The 19,390-nt window shown below is 40.8% G+C and overlaps 3 pseudogenes; 2 read left to right on the top strand and 1 right to left on the bottom strand.

The window, feature by feature from the left end:
* Nucleotides 1–202: 202 nt before the first annotated feature.
* On the top strand, nucleotides 203–5,048 carry LOC116684769 (phytanoyl-CoA dioxygenase domain-containing protein 1-like; annotated as a pseudogene).
* Nucleotides 5,049–6,975: 1,927 nt separating this feature from the next.
* On the bottom strand, nucleotides 6,976–8,643 carry LOC116684768 (dolichol kinase-like; annotated as a pseudogene).
* A 2,627-nt stretch (nucleotides 8,644–11,270) lies between these two features.
* Nucleotides 11,271–19,002, top strand: LOC116684770 (nucleoporin NUP188 homolog; annotated as a pseudogene).
* Nucleotides 19,003–19,390: the final 388 nt, after the last annotated feature.

The raw sequence follows: 19,390 nt of genomic DNA, 5'->3' as shown, positions 1-19,390 counted from the left end.
CCCAGGCGCCCCGTGTGTTTCCATTTTACAGCAACGCCATGAGTGACATCTAGAGGCCATGCTGGGCTACTGCAGCACACCATGAGCAGGCTTCATGGGCAACAAGTCCAAAATCCTATCATGTGTTCACATGTTACATAATACCCGGGGGATAAACACATCGGATGTTTCCAAGGAGCCGGACCTCTGCGAATAGACAACCATGGATTTTATGACAGATCGGGATGTGCAAAAGGTGAGTTTTGCATTAAAGGAAGAAAAAAAAGTAAAGAAGTTCTAGCGAGCTGCAGGTCACTAAATCCTGCACTTTACGCTTGTATTGTACGTAAGGGTTAATGCCGAGGAGGTGTCCATTGTCAGGTATTAATGAACGACGGCGAGGCGTGAACCGTCACTGCTCGATGTGAGTCGAGTGCAGATGGGAGTTAACGTTTCCTTTTTGTTTTAGTTAAGCGCATTGATTTAGAACAGTAAACACTCGGTTTCACCGGAACTGCTTTAGTAGGTGTCTTATAACACTTTATATGGACACCCTACAGCCAATCAGAATCGAGTATTCACCCAAACAGACCATGGTACACAAATGCTCACGTTCATCACTCTCGTTACTTGGACTATATTCAACATTGCTGTAACAATTTGAATATATTTTTAGCCTACTCCAGTAGCCAATGTTTGCAGTTCTGTCTATATTTGTGTGTAGATTATACATATGACAGCACATTCCAGGCTCATTACATAACCAGCTGCAGACACATGTGGCCTATAGAGGTAGTCTGCACTAGCTAATGCATGTTTTGTGCTGCATTTCTTTTTTTTTTTTTATGTGATATTGAATTGAATATCTGTGGGTTTTGCAATCGCCTATCCTTGGGTTTGTAAAATTTGACATGAGTATTTTTCATGGACCACATGATTAATTGATAATAGATTAATAATTGGCAGAGTATTCTCTAATAAACATAATTGTTAGTTGCAGACTGAGTGTGAAAAAGCAGGACACAACTAGACATAAAAACGAAGGTGTTTTTTCTGCTCTTTGCCTTTAGTTATGTAATCAAATGTAATGAATGTGTAAGGGCTGTACATGTGATCCTACATTTAAATGTGAAAAAAGAAAACAAACTAATCCCTCTAATATATAACTTACATCTTTGCGTAAACGTGGAAACAGATAAATATAAGATGTGCTTGTCCCAGCTCTTAATTGAAATTAAAAGATTTACACATGACTAAACGTTTAATGGCCACACTATTTAAATTCCATCAAATGGAAATATGCTCTATTGAGTGTGTAAATACTGTACATTTGACCCTAGATTGCAGTTAAATTTGAGGAAATCGACTAAGTGTAAAACACTGGAAATTTATTTGAAAAAAAAAAACTACAATGTATTTTATAGTACATGGAGGATGGATATGTGGTTATGGACGGGCTGCTGACCTCCCAGGAGTGCGATGAGCTGAGGCAAAGCATGGCAGAGATAGTGGACCGGATGGACGTCCCGGAGCACTGCCACATCACTTTCTCCACCGATCACGATGAGCAGCTCAAAGCACAGGTGACGTAATGCTCCGCAGCACAGTGTGAGTTGTGTCGGCGACTCAAGAGTTTTAATCCCACAATATTTCTTTCTCATGCTTTCCATCATATTGCACAAAAGATGCAGGTATGGTTCCCACTGAGTGGTTTCCCCTTCATGATCAGGCTCACGTAGTCCGTAGGTACATCACCTCTAGACTGATTTACAGGGTTTACCTCGACCCTCCACGTCCTTCCTGTCAGGCCAATAGCAAACGCTTATGTCAACAGTCTAGTCGGTGTCTGTCGCGTGCTTCTCCCCTCTGTAATGCAGTCATTCCTGCTGGATCAGATGACTCAAGTTAACCTTTTGACCTGCAGGAAATGCTGACTATTTCATCACAAGTGGAGATAAGATCCGCTTTTTCTTTGAGAAAGGAGTTTTTGACGAAAAAGGTCAGCTCTACTAAAATGAATTCTCAAATGTCCTTCATTTTTTGAAAATATACACAGTATATCAGGAAAGGCCAAATTAGATGGGTAAAGCATTCCTGTCTTACAGGAGGGGAGTTCATGGTACCAAAACAGCGCTCACTAAATAAAGTCGGACATGGTGAGATTTCTAAGCAACCTTTCCAAAACATCATGCGCAAAGAGCTTTCCAAAAGTCCATAACTAATCCCAGTTTTCATCTTTTAGCACTACATGCCTATGAGCCGCTGTACAAAAAGGTTACACATTCACCCAAAATACAGGTGAGTGAGCTGTTGAAAAAAAATTAAGAAAAGTATGTACTGAGTCCCAGAATAACCAACACTCACATTAAATGTTCTCTTAAATGACTCCTAGGGCATAGCAAAGAAGCTGGGTCTTGTAAGCCCTGTGATACTGCAAAGCATGTTCATTTTTAAGGTAATATTATACACTGTCTATCTGTCTGTCTGTCTGTCTGTCTGTCTGTCTGTCTGTCTGTCTGTCATATGATGATGCATGGGTAGTTCATGATAAAAGACCATCCATTTCTCTCCTCCAGCAAAGGGATTGGCGGAGAAGGTAAGAAAACTAAATTCTAAATAATAAAAAAAGCCATATATAAAACTCAATATAGTATTAACATAATTTCCATGAAACATCTTTGTAGCAAATTTTCGGTCTTTTATTATTATTTTTTTTTTTTAGTGACGCCACATCAAGATGCCACATTCCTGTACACGGAGCCCCTGGGCCGAGTCATGGGGCTGTGGATCGCCCTGGAAGACGCTACTGTTAACAACGGCTGCCTGTGGTTTATCCCAGGGTCACATAACAGTAGGCTCACTCTATAACTAAACTTGTACTTTTGCTTCCAGCTCTTTTGTTTCTCAATTATATTTGGGATGTCAACTCATTTTTTGCCCAGGTGGTATTTCTCGGCGTATGGTGCGTACCCCAAAGGGCACCTTTCCCCTGACAGACTTCACAGGCCGAGAGCAGACCTACGATGACAAGAAGTTTGTCGCTGCACCTGTTAAAAAAGGTAATTCACTGGTGTCTTCGAAATTACGTTGATTTGATCGATTTGTCATACATTCAGAAAGTTTGGGCCATTTTGATACATTTTCTATAAGTATTATAGGCACAATGATCATTTAAAGGAATAGTTTGACAGTTTTTCAAATACGCTCATTCACTTCCTTGTCAAGAGTGTGGGGCGCCCGGCCAACAACGTTTCGTACATAATATTAAACAAATGCGATATAACGTGTTAGAAAAAAACTATCTCACACGTGTTCTTTGATTGATGAGGACGAAGAGATGCTGCAGTTCCAATGGAAAATCAACAAAAAGGTTTAATTAAACAGCATGATGAGGATGATATGACAATAAGACACAAAACATAATAACACTGCAGCCGACAGCGGACTTGATCCATACTTCTCCTGATGGCGTCACATGAGATCAGTCCTGAAAATTTCTAAATCACACACATTTATCCCCTAGAGTAGAGGGTGGTTCCTCAAGTGAAAATTCTGCTTATGGTCAAATGAGACCACAACTGGCCCAAGATCCAAGTTAGCGTCACCTATTTTTAAACTACCTGAATACACATTCAGTGTTCCAATCAAGTCTGGCCCAGCAAGGGCGGGTCCCAAGGCTGGGACAGCGATTCCCTTTTCTTGTGGGAACAATAAGCTGCCTCATGTATGCTAAATGATAGATATGACCTAATCAATTCTTAGAGACAGAGGAAGAGAGAGCTAAGGTGAGAGACAATAGGGCCGGTCTTGACCTCTTCACAGAGACAAAGAATATTTTCCTAACCTGGGAGTACATACATAAACAGAAATACATTGTTTTTAACTTTTTTAAATAAATAGTGAGCTTTAGAGGTGCTGATGGCTGATATGATTAATTTAGGAAGAGCCTCATTTGCTGTTTCCCTGTTTCCCGTCTTTATGCTAAGCTAACAGGCTACTGGCTGTAGCTTCATGATTACCGTACAGGCATGACAGGGGTCTTCTCATCAACACCACTGTTTTATACTTTTAATATTTAATTGTGTTATGATATTTGATTAATTCCCTGCCCCATTGTTTGTTCCGTGTTTTTCATTTGTGTACTGTTGCTGTGACATGTGAATTTCGCTGCGGAGATAAATATCCCACCTTATCCATCAACCGCTCTGTGTTCAGGTGGTGTAGTCCTGATCCACGGGAGGTGGTGCATCGCAGTGCTGAAAAACCTCAGAGGACTCTCGCCAAGTCTACACCTTCCATCTCATGGAAAGCCAGGACACCCGCTGGAGCCCTGACAACTGGTGAGAGTTTATTGCCGTTGGGTGGCTTTGTGGTGTTTCCATTATTCCTTTTATTTATTTTAAGCAGTGTTTTACACTAGATAATCGTCACAATCTACATTATAAAAAACCACATTCTTGTTAAACTGAACACACTAAAGATATTCTTACTTGTTCAGGTATAACCAGTAGCTCATGGGTGCTAATGTTAACACATTAGCTATATTTACTGTATATATATATATATATATATATATATATATATATATATATATATATTACTGTGTAACTGAATATTACTCTACTACCACTCTACTTAGGTAAATGCTAAAAACATAAACTAACAGTAACACAAGTAGAGAAGAGCTGTCAAACTCACCCAGTAATGTCTGTTGGAGCGATACATATCGATACATATCTTACATCTACAGTTAGCTAACAATAGCCACCATATGCTACTGGTCATACCAGACCAAGAATAGCTGCTGCTGCCTGTGTTTAAACGCTCTGAGCAAAAAAAATAAATCACATCTTCTCATGTTGTTTCCACATATGAGCAGCACGTACTGTAAATGCAACATTGGCCTGCACCATTCTATTCGCCTTTGAATTCAACTTTAAGGTAGACTGTATTATGTCACGCTAATAGTTGTCATGTTTCCATCATTTTGGTCTTAAAGGTTGCAACCCACTGAAGAGCTCCCTTTCCCGTCTCTCTACACTAAATGAAGGATGTTTTTTGGCGTTTGGTGCTGCAGATCATGGAAAGACACAGATGACCAACATGTGTGAACTGTTTTAACATGCTTTTAACCTACCAATGTGCTGCCATTTCTCATGGCTGGTTTTGTTACCTATGTGACACTGTTTATATGAGCTGCTGTACATGCAGTCTGGTATGTAGCTTGATCAACAGCAAAGTCAAGATTAACGGAGAAGTAACCCATATTGTTATGAAGTGTTTTAAATGATAAGTTTGAATACACTTCAAAATTAATTTGAGTAAACATTTTGAGTCAACTTTTCGTGGAACTATACAACTGATATTTAGCTTTCTATTTTTATACCGTAACTGCTCATCAACATAGTCACCAATTATTAAATACAAAGAGTAAGTATTTCTATTTTCAAGTATGTTCATGGTAAGACAACATAAAATGAAAAACAACTCAAATGTATGTATGAATGATTATCAACCACAACTTCCAAACTTCTTATGTCAATTTTTAAATCAAACTGGGAAAGCAAAAAATACTGTTGTTTTTTATTCACTCAGTCAGTCAGTCAGTCAGTCAGTCACACAGGTTAGGCTTATCGACCATTAAATGGGTATTAAACAAATTGACCAAAATAGGAGCCTATCAATGTTATCTCTCTTCTCAGATGCTGAACATGCAATATTACATTTTTTAAATGTAAGGGTGGTGGCAAAAACAACATACCAGTAGGATCATGCTAATAAAATAAATCCTTACAACATAAAAACACCAAATAACTTTTAGAGATGAACATAAGGCTGTTAATTAATTCATGCTGTAAACAAGTTCCAGGGTATTAACTGTAGAAATGTAAATATTAAATTAAAATCCTAAATTGTTGTAAAGAAATACTTAATGGAAAGGACCTATGTTCATCATTTTGGCCCAAGCAAAAATCTCTACAGTCTCCACAATATGCAGGGAAATGTATATATTAAGTGTACCTTTAAGGGGTCCCATCAAACCTTTAACAAAAGTATACTGTAGGATTACCTGTGTACATGTTACAGTACCAAGTTTCACATTAGTGTCATGCAAGAGAGTAGTGAGTTCTGCCATATTGAAGTATAAAATCAGCCCTTATAAAGAAGAGTTGAGAGGGGATGTCATGCTTTCATCTACAGAATCTACAATAGTAGGTCATGTGTGATAGAAAATATACTTCTTAAGGCAAATATTTCAGCAGTAAGTCCTTCATATTGCCATCGGTAGGCAAAATAATCGAATAACAAAAATGTTGATTAAGAAAAAAAGACATACCAGTTAGCTAACTTTAAATAATGTTCTTCAAAAGGCAATACAAATGTGTCTATCCATTTGCAATAAGAAGGGACAAGATAGGAAAACCTTCTCATTAGTGATCAAAATGTGCCACGTAGGAGCGTCTGTATAGTCCAGAAGTGTGTAAAGGACAAGTTTCCACTTTGCCAATCTCCTGTTGCATAATTCAGGAGTTGTTGGTGTCAGTGGTCGAGAGAGCCTCGTGGTCAGAGCGGTGACATGCAAAGAAAACACACACCGGCGCTGTCACTACAGACGGAGCTCAAAGAATATCTAGCAACTCCTACATCTCTTCAGAATTTATTCTGAATCGATGGTCTAATTCCTCCTCAAAGCAACTGATACTGACGTGTGACCGTAGGGCCACAGACTCTAAGGTCATGATAACAATACGTCTGCTGCCCATAAGTAGCAGATTGTTTTTGTACCCACTGATTGGTTGACATAATTCCCAACTTGATTAATTGTTCAGCTTTAAATATTATTTTCTTGTGCTGATCACTGATTCTTAAAAAGGGACTTCTGTTATGTCTACTATCTATATTATTTTACATTTCTTTTCCAAATGGATCACTCTTTGTTCCCCCTAGAAGATCTGAGGACAGTGCTTGGACTTGCTGTTCGTGCCATCTGTCCAGTCAGAGCAATGCAGGATGAAGAGATAGGGGGAGTAGGAGGTTGTCTATTTGGGAGGTGTAGGCTTCCAGCATGGCCACCAGAGTGATGGAGCCAACAATCCATGAGTAGGTGGAGTTTAGATTAATGCTCCATCAAAGATGAGAAACATCGCCACGGCGATGATCTGGGCGAACACAGATGTTGCGGTACCCTCCATGGTTTTCTTAGTGCCGGGCCAACGGATCTCCCCCATGGTGCTACCGAACACAGACGCCACGGTGTCTCCAACCCCCACAGCACCAGCACACTGCATAAGGCACCAGCCCGCCTGCCCCAGGAAGTACCCCCTTGGGGCGCATGGCCCGGGGAACAGCCATATGGGCAGGGACATGCCTATCAGCAGGTAAACGTGGGTCAGGATAAGAGGCCCAGAGTCCCCCGCATCCAGAAAACAGGTAAGCAGCTGCCTGAGCAGCTGACCCAGAGGCCTAATCCGAAAATAAGCACATACTCCAGGAACAAGAAAATTGCCAAGCAACCCACAGATGCCACGTGAAGCAGCTGCCTGTCATATATCAGTCCGGAACATATGTGGCCACTACAATCAGATGGAAGTACTTCCTGACAACAGTTGAGGCCTGGTGCTTTTGGACCCTGACTGGCGCTGATAGTTCTGGTGTAACACAACACAAGTGGCCACAAACAGCCCGAAAACCCAGTACCCCAGCAGACAAAGTCTTCTATCATTAACGTTTAAAGTCCAACAGCCACATGATGGGGTGCCGGCCGATGAACAGGGAGAGCCACGGCATGAGGATTCCCAGACCCAGAACGGCTGTCATCATGTGAAAGAAAAGTGATGACACCCAGGTCTCAGACTCCATGAAGCAGAAGAGCAGGGCAAAGAAAACACCCAGCAACAGCGAGCCCACCACTATGACCGGCAGGAAATAGTTCACTGGATCACCTTTCACATCTGTCAGGTTCAGGGAGCGCTTGATGAGCTGGTTGACGACGATGAAACTGATTCCACCAACAACGAGAAGCGCCTCTCCAGGTGTGAAGCAGCGTGGCAGCAGGTAAAGCACAATCAGGTGAGATAAACGAAGATCAACAGCACCTCTAAGACCTCGATGACCTCAGACACCGTCAGCGTCTGTTTTGTCGTGTAGAGAATAGCACTGCTGGCCAGGCCTGCGATCACACAAGTGTTGGGGGTACGGGTCTCGTGATGCCCAGCGCGATCAACGAGAGAAAACAGAGCCAGCATCATGCCTGTGATGGTGACCACCATGAAGAAGCGCTCAAAGTAGACATTCCCTGAGGCAGAGCATTTTCTTTCAGCACCAGGCCCAGTAAAGGCATCACCATGGAGCCCGGGACGATGCCGCTGTTCGCTGCAGGACGGAACTGGAAAACGGCACTTCCCGCCCGGAGCAGACGGTCCCATTTGTGTTGTACGTAAAAAGCCTGGATGAAGAGGGCTATGGTGCACCAGGAGTGCTGGTTCCAGACCACCATGTGGACGCACAGCAACACAGCTAGAACTACACAGGACTCCACGAACACGGGTTGGTCAGCATGGGCTGCAGGGTGGAGGCCCGCAGCGAGGGAGGAGGGTTGATGTGAACAGATGGTCTGCACCAATGAAGGCCTTCTCTTGTCACTTCCTCTGTAAGGCATACTTCATCATTGGCAGCCACTTATTACTTGCTAAGAATGTCTAAAAAAAAAAAAAAAAAAGAAGAAGAAATAAATCAGTTAAGTTACCCGTCAAGATGAAGAATGCAAGTTAACACAGAATAGAATTATAAAAAAAAGGCATTACTGAATCCAGTAGTGAGACTGGGTTCAATGACTCTGAGTCATCTTATCCCATCAGTGAACCTTGCTCATACTTAATCGGTTTCCTGTCATGAACCATGGCCACACTAAACAGTATGAAATCCACACGACTATTTAGCACATGACAGAGAGCCCAGGAGAAATCTCTCTACATCAGCTGCAACCTTTAATACTGTGGGGGATTGACTTTCTACTGGGCTGAATCAGCTGTGAAGGTTGTGTCACACATGGACATAAGAACATCTGACGGATACGGATATAAGAAGAAGAAAAAAACTCTCCCGTCATTTTGTTTCACCATGCTAATACAGTCCAGCGGGGACCAGCACCGACGTGGGAAACGCGTCCCCTCTGCAAAGATGCTGCACCTCGGCCAGCATCAAGCTAGCGGCGAAATGCAGCTATCATAACGAGACAGAGAGCAACACTGCAGGCGGAATGGAATACAATCCAGGTTGACGAAGACACGCATACGTACCACATAGGTGCAGTGTTATCTGGACGAAGGCGCGGTGTGAAGTCGATCGCTGCCGTCCTATTTGACAGATCCCCTTCCTTTGTCAGTTGTCGTTTCTCTCACACCCAGACGGAGGGGGCCATATTTGACAGCCGGATCACGTGGACAACCACGGAAATAACTCCTACATTTCCCACAATGCATCTGACTAGTGTATTTTTACTGTCCGGTAAACGGCCACTCTTTCATATGTATTTACATTTTTATTTCTTATGTTAAATAAACAATTAAGGTATTATGTCGTCAAGAAAGCGCATCGTTTTTTTTATCATCTACATTTACAAGCTTGTTCAGCATGAACATGAACCACACATTAATTAGGAGCATGCTTATAAAATAAGATAAGTTAAGATAATATAGACTTTAGTAATCCCACCCTGTGGGATATATACAAAAAAATATAACAAAACATACAAAAGTACTGTAAGAAATAAAAAAATAGAATAATTGTAATAATAATAAGATAATTTATACACTATAATACCTTATTATACACAGACAGGTAAGACATTATATTATATAACAGACTGTATAATACAATGTGTGGAACCTATTATTATGGGAAAAGAGTTGTAGAGGAAAAGGAAGAAGTTGCTGCTTTACGTTTTATTTAAAATGTGTTTATGTAAAAACAAGTAAAACATTTGAAAATAGACGGATATCAATTATTAGGCTATTGTTATTTTTTAAAGATTATTGACAATTGTTTTTCACAAAACATTTCGTACTCATAAAATACGTCATAAAGTGCAGTACAATATAATAAAGATTTATGAGTCATGACAGAAATGTGTAAAGAAAAAGAATGACGAGATTTACTTAATCGGGTAATTAATTGTTTTCATAGTGTAATTTAGTATAGTTTGTAATTACAGGTTTTTCAATGTGTCATAGTATTTGAACATATACAGTATGCTGATCTGTTTATTATAATGTAATTGTACTTTTCTCAAGAATTTCATTACTTTGGTTGAAAATCTGGCTTGAATAAAGATAAATTAATGACTTATTGTTAATTGTTGGAGGATTTATAACTGGTGAGTTTTATTTAAAAAAAATCATGTTCTCCAAGTAAATTTATCCTACCAAAAAACGAGTTATGACAGAATTTAGTGAATAATAGGCTCGTTCGAGATGAACTGCGCCTCGCCTGTAAAGTGGACGAGAGCAGGCGGGGGCAGCGGGGGGCGGTGACAAAAAGCTGCGGTAAAGTCGGACAGTTTCCAGCCGATTCCAGCCGCCTTCAGGCTGGACAGGAAGTGATGAAAACACTGTGGTGCGATTCCGATTTAATAAAATATAATCAGACCCTCATACCAGCTGGTACACAGTCTCCAGTTGTTTTAGTTATGACAGAGTAGCTGGCAAAGTGCTCTACATGCGACCTGTTGCTGATTTTAATGAACAACAGACTGGAGATGATCCGTGATGTGAACGGATTTAGTCTCTTTGACTTCTAAACTTAACTATCAGTCACACAACATGTGTTCTGGACAGAATAAGTCTTTAAATCAGACAAATAGCAATTAAAATCGCTCCGATTCAAAAACAATAAAAAGTTTATATAAAACGTCATCTGTTGTAAACCAATCAGGTGTTAAATCAGCTGAGAAGCCGGCGTTCCCAGCAGCAGCTCTGGGTCCGCCTGGCTCTTGCAGTCGGTAAAAAGCAACTGCGCCGCCTGCGTCTCAGAACTGCGGCCGCCTTGCTCTCGTGAGATTTCCGTTGCCCAACGTGTGCATGACGTCAGAGCAAGTCGGGATCAAGTCGGACACAAATCTAACCGGCATGCAACGGGCACCGATCGCGGTGATCGATTCTGCGCAGACTGGCTATCTCGAACGAGCCTAATTTGAAAACGCAGAAGTGCAGAACAGAATACCAGCGAAGAAGAATGTGCCCACGACGGCTATGACGACGCAGCACGCAACCAATCAGATGGCAGGAACGAAGATGGCGGAATCAGAGATTGAGCGTCAGGTAGGCAGAATGGCAACAAACTTTAGCTAATGTATACCTCGTTTAAATAGTTGTTGAGTATTTACCGACGAGTAAACATTTACAAAACATGTCTATTTATTAATCCCAATCGGCGGCAACATTTGTGTTTTGACAGTGTGTCTTTTGAGCTGTTGGCGCCACGCTAACTTAGCTTAGCAAGTGCTAGCAGTTGAACATTTGAAGGCTTTTTAGCAGCGCGGTGTGTTAGCACATGACAACAACAGCATGTCTGTGGAGCTCACTCGTAAACTAGAACTGGTTATTTAACTGGACAAAGAGCGGGCTCGTATTTCTAGTTAAAACGCCTAAGAATTGCTACAATAACGGCAATGGTTGGTTGTGACAAAGTAGAGAAGAGGCTAACGCTAGTGTTTGGCCAGATTGCAATGACAAAGTACGTTAGCTAACAGTTTTTTGAATGGAAAACATTTCCTTTGGCATTTGTTTGTAAACGCACCCACAACCTCTCTTCTGAAACTACCCCAGCCTTCGACTTATTGATAAATCAAATAAACACAGTTTATTAGTTTTTCTTTGCAGTCAGTTAAACTTAAAATGTGAGTGGTGTTTAAAATGCACCTTCAAAGTACATGGTTATATAGTGCAATATATTAACTGGACTGTAACACAAAAGACAGGATTATTAAAGGCTTCAAAGCTTGTGTCTGTATCCATTAGTTTCGTAGTTTTGCAGTGACACTGCATCAACCCTGAGAATTAAGCACTGTTAACCCGGTTGGTACATGGAACAACTTAGGAGTGGACGATATTAAAAAAGATATCATAGTATGTACTTTCATGTCGCAATACTGGTAAATCTAAATAGGGATGTATGTTTTTTTTTTTTTTTTTTATAGCAAAACTGTTTACCGAAACAATTTCCAGACAGAAATGTTTTTTTTTGGCGTATCCAGTTAATGTCTGACAGGTGACAATACTTGATCATAGTAGGGCTGTGCAAGTAACCAACTTTTTAATCGTGATTACGAGTTCAGCTCCTAATGATCACAATTAACGAATAATCGAGTAAAAAGTTATTTTGCACTATACGTTTTGCAAGTAGAATGCTTGTGTTCTGAATGGGAAAAGTATTTAGGGAAATTCTACTGGCATAGAAGTTCACTGTTTATTTGTTCAACTTTTTAAAAACGTTTTTCTGTGTTCAATAATTGCAACATTACATGTATGATTAATTTCCATAATTGAGCAGCCCTGGATCATAGATGTTAAAAGAAGAGCTTCTACAGTATACATGTTGTATGTAAGTCAGTAGACTAATGCATATTGCAGACTGTGAGATTGTCATATGGTCCAACCCCATGAAGATGAACTGATAGCTCCTTCCCTGTGTCATTTACATCAATGTATTGCTAAGATACATATACTGGTCATTCTCTTAGGAGCAGTCGAGAATATGGGACTATACTGCTGGGAAGATCTGCATTGCGAGAGCCGGTGTCTTCCTGCCACACGTCTTATGTACCATATATGCTAGTGTGTGCAGCTACTACAACAGTGTGGCGGTTGAGTCAGAGTTCATGATAGGCTTGTGTTGAAGGGGTTATATAGTCCATCAGTAATTTTATTCTTGCATGTATAAATAGTGGAATCATCTTTTTTGAGTGATTTTTCCCTCTTCTTCTAATGTAATGTTTGACGGAAACAGGCTCAGATAGAGGCAGAGCTGGACAGACACTGGGACAGACTGCATCAAGGACAACTTACTATAAGCCACCCAGGTATGTTAGGTTTTTGATCCTAACATCAATAACACTCTTCTCAACAACTGAAAGGCTAATGTTAGCATCACTTGTTCTAGCTCATCCTCTGCTGTGAAAGTGAAGGAGAACAAAGATGTTGCACAACCCTTAAAGGATTTTGGTCTGAGGATCAGTAAACTGTTGGTGAAGAAATTAAGATTTCTGTTTAACCTAACTATATGATTAAGTGGTTCCTTTGGTGGAGCATTCCATGATCATTTTATAATGATTTTATTCTTCAATAATATATAGGGTCTTGATGAGCGGCAGAGTGTGGAGCTTTGCAGTGCTACCTACAGAGGACTACAGAGGAACTCGTGATTCGCTAAAGGTGTCTGTTCCGCTTATTACATGTGGAATTTGTGTCTTGTCAGAAATCTTGGCGTGCTTGTATGCAGAATACAAAAAAGTAAATGTCAATTTTACAGAAATATTATAATTTATTTAGTATTTCCCTAGTCATTCATTTCAGTAATACTGTTTTGTATGGGGATTTAGGATTGCACTCACTTGGTATTGATAAGGTCACCATTCTTCATGAGGAACAAGAAACTCAAAGATTGTAAGAAGATGATATAATGAAAGATATTCAGATGGTGGCTAAACAGAGTCTTCCATACAGGTTGTTCTCAAGGATGAGCGACAAAGCCAAGCACTGCTGCTGAAGGTCAGTACAGAGATCTGCAGTCATTATACTTAATGTAAAGTTACACTTGATTCAGCATGATAGTTACCTGTTTATATTAATCCAATGAGTATTATGGTTTGTGGTTTCCAGGTAGCTGACTATTACTACGAGGAGCGCATGTGTCTGCTCAGATGTGTCCTGCTCTTGCTAACATACTTTCAGGATGAGCGACAGCCCTACAGGGTGAGTAGCAGCTGCATTTGGGTTCATCAGATAATTGAAGAAGACAGCTCCTCACACAGTTGCCCCGGAAATCTTTGTTGTTCTTCTGTAAATAACAACTCTGGGTGTGTTTGTTTTGTCCAGCCTGAGTACAGCAACTGTGTTAATAAACTGGAGAAGGATACTGGTGAGCAGGTACCAATCACAGTTTGAGAATCTCTTCAAAGCAGAAAGCCACAACATGGGAAACTCACGGAAACCTCATGGTGATTATTGGTTCATATGTTTGGTTCAGATCTGGTTGATACCATAATAATGTATATTGCAACCTAGAGCTAATTACCACATAATGCTCAAATTTCTTCTGTTTGACATGACGTCATAACTGATGGTGCCGTTTTTTCAATATTATTACTTCAAGACGGAGAGGCAGGTGTCACTATGGTTCCTGCAGTGTCTTAGGGAACAATCTCTGCTGCTGGAGATCATCTTCTGTATTACGCCTACTTTGAGATGAGCCCGTCAGACCTGCTGAGCTTCACCAAAATGTTCAAAGAACAAGGCTTTGGTTTGCGGCAGACAAACAGACACCTAGTAGACAAGAGCATGGACTCACTGGTTGACCGCATCGGGTAAGAGCAGCTCATAGCTTCCGTGTGTATGTGAAGTTCATATGTTTAAGTGAGCTGTCCGTTTGTGGTATGTGACTTCTAAGATGTACCTTTATGTGACATTTCTGTACTGCAATTTGTTGTCACTTATTGGCTGACATAAACGCAGAAACAATACGTCTGCAAAAAGCATTTAGGCCAATGTATCCAATACATTGCTTATTATCATTGTTGTCTTTAATTGCTCATATGTTTCTTTGCCTGCAGATATTGAGCTCTCTCATCCTGGTTGAGGGAATGGACATAGACTTCCTGCACAAGTGTGCCTAGAGACTGTACAGAGCAGCATCAGTTCTCCAGCGCTCCTGATGTCATCAAGGTTTGACCCCAGTCTCTAAATGGAGCAGTCATAAATATTTATAATTTCATCGTAGTGCAATGATACTCAACCAAACAGGTGGTGTTGTGTGTGTGTGGTGTGTGTGTGTGAACTGTTGCACCTAGAAAAAAACGTAAAGACTCCTGAACCTTTTTATATTTCCTTGTTTCTTCCAGGAGATGGATAAGTTGCTGCTAACATTGGTTGACATCCCTCATCCGGGCCGGTGCTGCTGCTGGGTCCTGCTGAGACCACTCTGCGACCAGACGAGTCCAGCCCTGTGGGTCAGGAGGATAGGCAACACTGCCTTGCAGCTGGGGGTGTTCAAGTATATTTCAACCATGCGGAAAGGCCTTGGGTCTCGGGAAAATGTAAGAGACATAGATACACACTTGGTCAAAACTAAAGTTCCTAAGAGGAGAAAAAGATCCATAGCTTTTAATTAAGTATGTTATTTATTTATATTTTTACACATACTAAAACCATTTAACAATTTTGACAACCTTTGCCTCTCTGCTGCTTCCTATTACCTTAAACTGCTTAAATGATACTTTTGTTACTGTAACTCTGAATAAAGTTACGGGAAGTAAAATGTCCTTCACAAGGTCTTAACCCACACTAATCACGGTTATAGACCACAGATTCAAATCTTATCCTTAGACTTCAGAGTGCTTCTGTTTTTGTCTACTAGGTAGTTAAATGTAATCACTGGGGGCCTCAGACCTAAACCAGCCTGTAATGACATGGCTAGAATGAAAACCACCTGGCAGTAGTTTATAGTCAGAACCTGAGCTAATTCAGACTTCAGTTTTTATAATCATAACCCTCAAGCTGTGGTTTATATCTGCAGTGCAGCCAGACATTGAAGTGAAGACAATGCACTGAGAAAATATAGTTTCTCAGCTTTGCTAATCTTTGTGTAACAAACCACCACATTTGTGCACCAAAAATATTTTGTCCTGTAAAATGTATGACACAGCAACACAAACATAAACATACCAGTAGGTGCCAATGTCTATCTCTGCTTGATATGTATTTGTACTGTACACGACTATATAACTTTTTATCTGTCATTCTTGGACTCTTCTCCTCTCAGTGTACAGCAAGCACAGCAAAGATGTGTATCTATGGTCTCCTTTCATTTGTGATCACTTCCTTTGAGAGAGAAAGCCTACAGGTATACATCTAGATTTACATGCATATAGAGTTCAACGTTCCTTACATTCATATGTGTAACTTGCCCTATCATAATGCACGCGACGATGACGGTGTGTGGCGCACAGTGCCCCACCTGATCGATGCGGCTGTGAGGTCCTCTCTGCTCCAAGTCTGGCTGAAGTCTTTTGGAACTGGTGAGAAAAAACAGAGGAGAAGGTAGAGATAACATTGGATAAAAACAAAAAATATGTCAACTGTTGATAATCTGTTCTGGTTTAATCCAGACCCAACATGGGATTGGGAATGATCCTGGACAGTGCAGTCGGGATGTTCCCCACAAGATCGGCCCACTGTTACAGCTCCTAACTGCACTTCTGTCAAACAAGTCGACTGTAAAAAGGTAGCTTCACTTGTGCACAGACATATACACACCACTAAAACGTTTGACTCTACTTTTCACTCACCTTTTACCTCTATGGGACAGGTATACAACTTTTGGAATAAGATGTCATTCTACACGAAAGTTTACAAACATAAGCCCAATGATGTCATCTCCAGGATGATGAGACACTGTGGAGGAGACAAACACCAAAACTCCTCTACCCTCTTGGTATTTATCTGTTGTTACTCCGATATTTAAATACACATACTGACATCATTTAGTGTGCCTTAGCGTGTCAAGGACTGGTGAATTTTTGATGCTCATTTGTATAGGCATAAATAAAGAAGATGCGGTTTCTCTTGTGTGACGTAGCTCCACTTAACTTTCATCTCACCCATCGGCACAGGGCAGACAAAACTGTGGATGCCACAAGGTGCTGGGCCAGGTGATGATAGGGGGCGAGCAGGGCTACGTGGTTCGCTGGAGCACTCCTATAGCTCCTGGACTCTTTTCACCTGTGAGGTGGAGATGCTGCTCCATGTGTTTCAACTGCAGGTACACAGCTTAGCGTTCATATGTTCTCACAAAACTTATTGTTAAGTGCTTCAAAGGACAAGGCTGTGGTACTCTATCATTTTGTAGGATCAATCAATTGTTGGTTTTGGTCTTTCATGTTGTTAACAGAAAGAAAAGTATAGAATATCACCAGTTTTATCCTTTTTAAAGGTCCAGGACATGGTGCTCTTTGGATGTTGTTTTATATATAGACCTTAATGGTCCATAAACCATATCTGAAGTCTCTTTCCAAAAATTCAGCCTTGGTGCAGAATTACAGCCGCTAGAGCCAGTCCCACAATGAGCTTTCCTTAGTATGAGATTTTGAGGAGGAGAGATGGGGGGGCAATGTGGAGGGAGGGGGTTCGGCCTTGACCAACTGCCACTTTGCACGTTTGAAAAGCTAGTGATGTGTGTCTCTTCATGGGTGGGCCAAATTCTCCGGGCGGGCAAAGAAAGGGGATGTAACCTTGCCCCTTATGACCTCATTAGGAGCAAGATTCCAGATCGGCCCATCTGAGCTTTCATTTCTCAAAGGCAGAGCAGGATACCAGGGCTGTTTACACCTATTGCAATTCTAGCCGCTGGGGGGAACGTTCAATGTTAAAAAACCTCATAAGGGAAATTTTCAGGCTTTTAACTTCCATAAATCGGGGAGCTAAGTTACACAATGTTGCAGTATCTGATGGTTTATTATTTAAAAAATAATGATTCCTGATTCTTTGTTTCAGCATAATTCATTTATTGTGCCTTTCTTCTGCTAGATGTTATAGCTCACTGTGCACGTGTGAAGCCCATCCTGGATCTCGTCCATAAGATCATAAGCACGGACTGGACGGTTGTCGGATTGTCTGTTGCCTCTCACTTCACGCATCTACATGTTGCTGCAAAGGGTAAACTCACTTTAAGAGAACACTCATCAAACCTTTAATTGTTTTTATTTCGTACTTCCTATTTGAAACGGTCTTGATTAGAAAACCTAGACTGATTTGTCTTCTCATTTGTGATTAACGGTCTTGTTAGGTTAACGTCATTATCAACCCCCCAGTGGACGTGATCGCCTCCTGTGTGAACTGCCTCACTGTACTGGCAGCAAGGATGCCTGGGACGGTGGGTGTGCTGGGCACTTCTAGTGGGAACAGGCGGTTAAAAAAAGGATTTAAAGTCATTTCTTGAATCCTCTTCACACACCTTCATCAATTATGTTTTAAATCTTAGGTATGGTCCAGTCTGCACCACACAGGTTTCCTCCCTTTGCCTCCAACCTTTGACCAACATGGCTCAAGTGTGAGGTGTGTCTGCTGCTTAATGTTTTAATATGACTAGCAAATATCAGACTTTTAATTGTTTGGGAGAAGTAAAAAGTATTGAACAAAACTTTGTTGTTTTTTAGTGCTGAAGGAATGAAGGCAGGTAACTACGGCAACCTGTGGTTCAGATAGAGCAGCCCAGGGGGGAGTATGCTGTGACCATCGCTTTCCTCGTCTCGTTACAACCCTGGTCAAAGTAAACAGTCAAAGTTTTTTTTTTTAACCAATGAGATGTTTCTGGCCAACAGGCAGCTTAACAGTGTTTTTTTATATATATTATATATATACACACACACACACACACACACACCACACACACCCACACAGTTTAAAATACAAAGTAGTGTCCAATGCCATGATGTACATCATATATCTCATCTCTTCTCCCTGTTGGTTAATTTCAGGGTCAGCTTGGCCAGCAACAGAACAAGGGCCTGATCCGTGCGTTGTTCGTTTTACAAGGAGATGCTGCCTCGTAACAAAGTGGCGGTACAACACCTATGGAGTCAGGGAGAGGATAGGTAAGGAGGATGTCTGAAATGACAGTTTGTAGCAAGTTTTTTTTCTTCCAGACTGGAAAAACTGAATAAACACCAGCTGCTCTGTGTTTCTGCAGGCGTTATTTTGGAGCGATCCATGCTATTCTCAATCTAAGTCCAGAGGGAGAGGACCAGGGCAGGTAAGAGAAGTCTGCTGAGTGTTTTAACTCTATTACCGGCACATTGTTCTGTAAATTAGTCAAGTGAACGTTTGAAAGGGGTTATGGATTAATAATAATGGATATTCGATTCTATAATCTGTACTTTACAGTTAAATACTGTTTGAATTTTTTTTTAGCTTCACATTAATATATACACCTGGGCTGGAGGTCCCAATGTAGGTATTAATGATGCTTTGTTAATTAATGTAACATTTTGAATTTGACAGTTTATATTGACCTTTTTTAAAAGATAGCCCAGCTCAATGTCCACAACTTGCTTATATTAAAATGTTAATCTTAATCTTATCTATTAGTTTATTAATCCATTAGTTGATCAACAACAATTATTATCATACCTTTTAATAAC

This window comes from Etheostoma spectabile, unplaced genomic scaffold, assembly GCF_008692095.1.
Source record: "Etheostoma spectabile isolate EspeVRDwgs_2016 unplaced genomic scaffold, UIUC_Espe_1.0 scaffold00569315, whole genome shotgun sequence".
Taxonomy (NCBI): Eukaryota; Metazoa; Chordata; class Actinopteri; order Perciformes; family Percidae; genus Etheostoma; species Etheostoma spectabile.
Note: the sequence above shows the minus strand (reverse complement) of the source record. Positions and strands in the feature narration are given on the sequence as shown.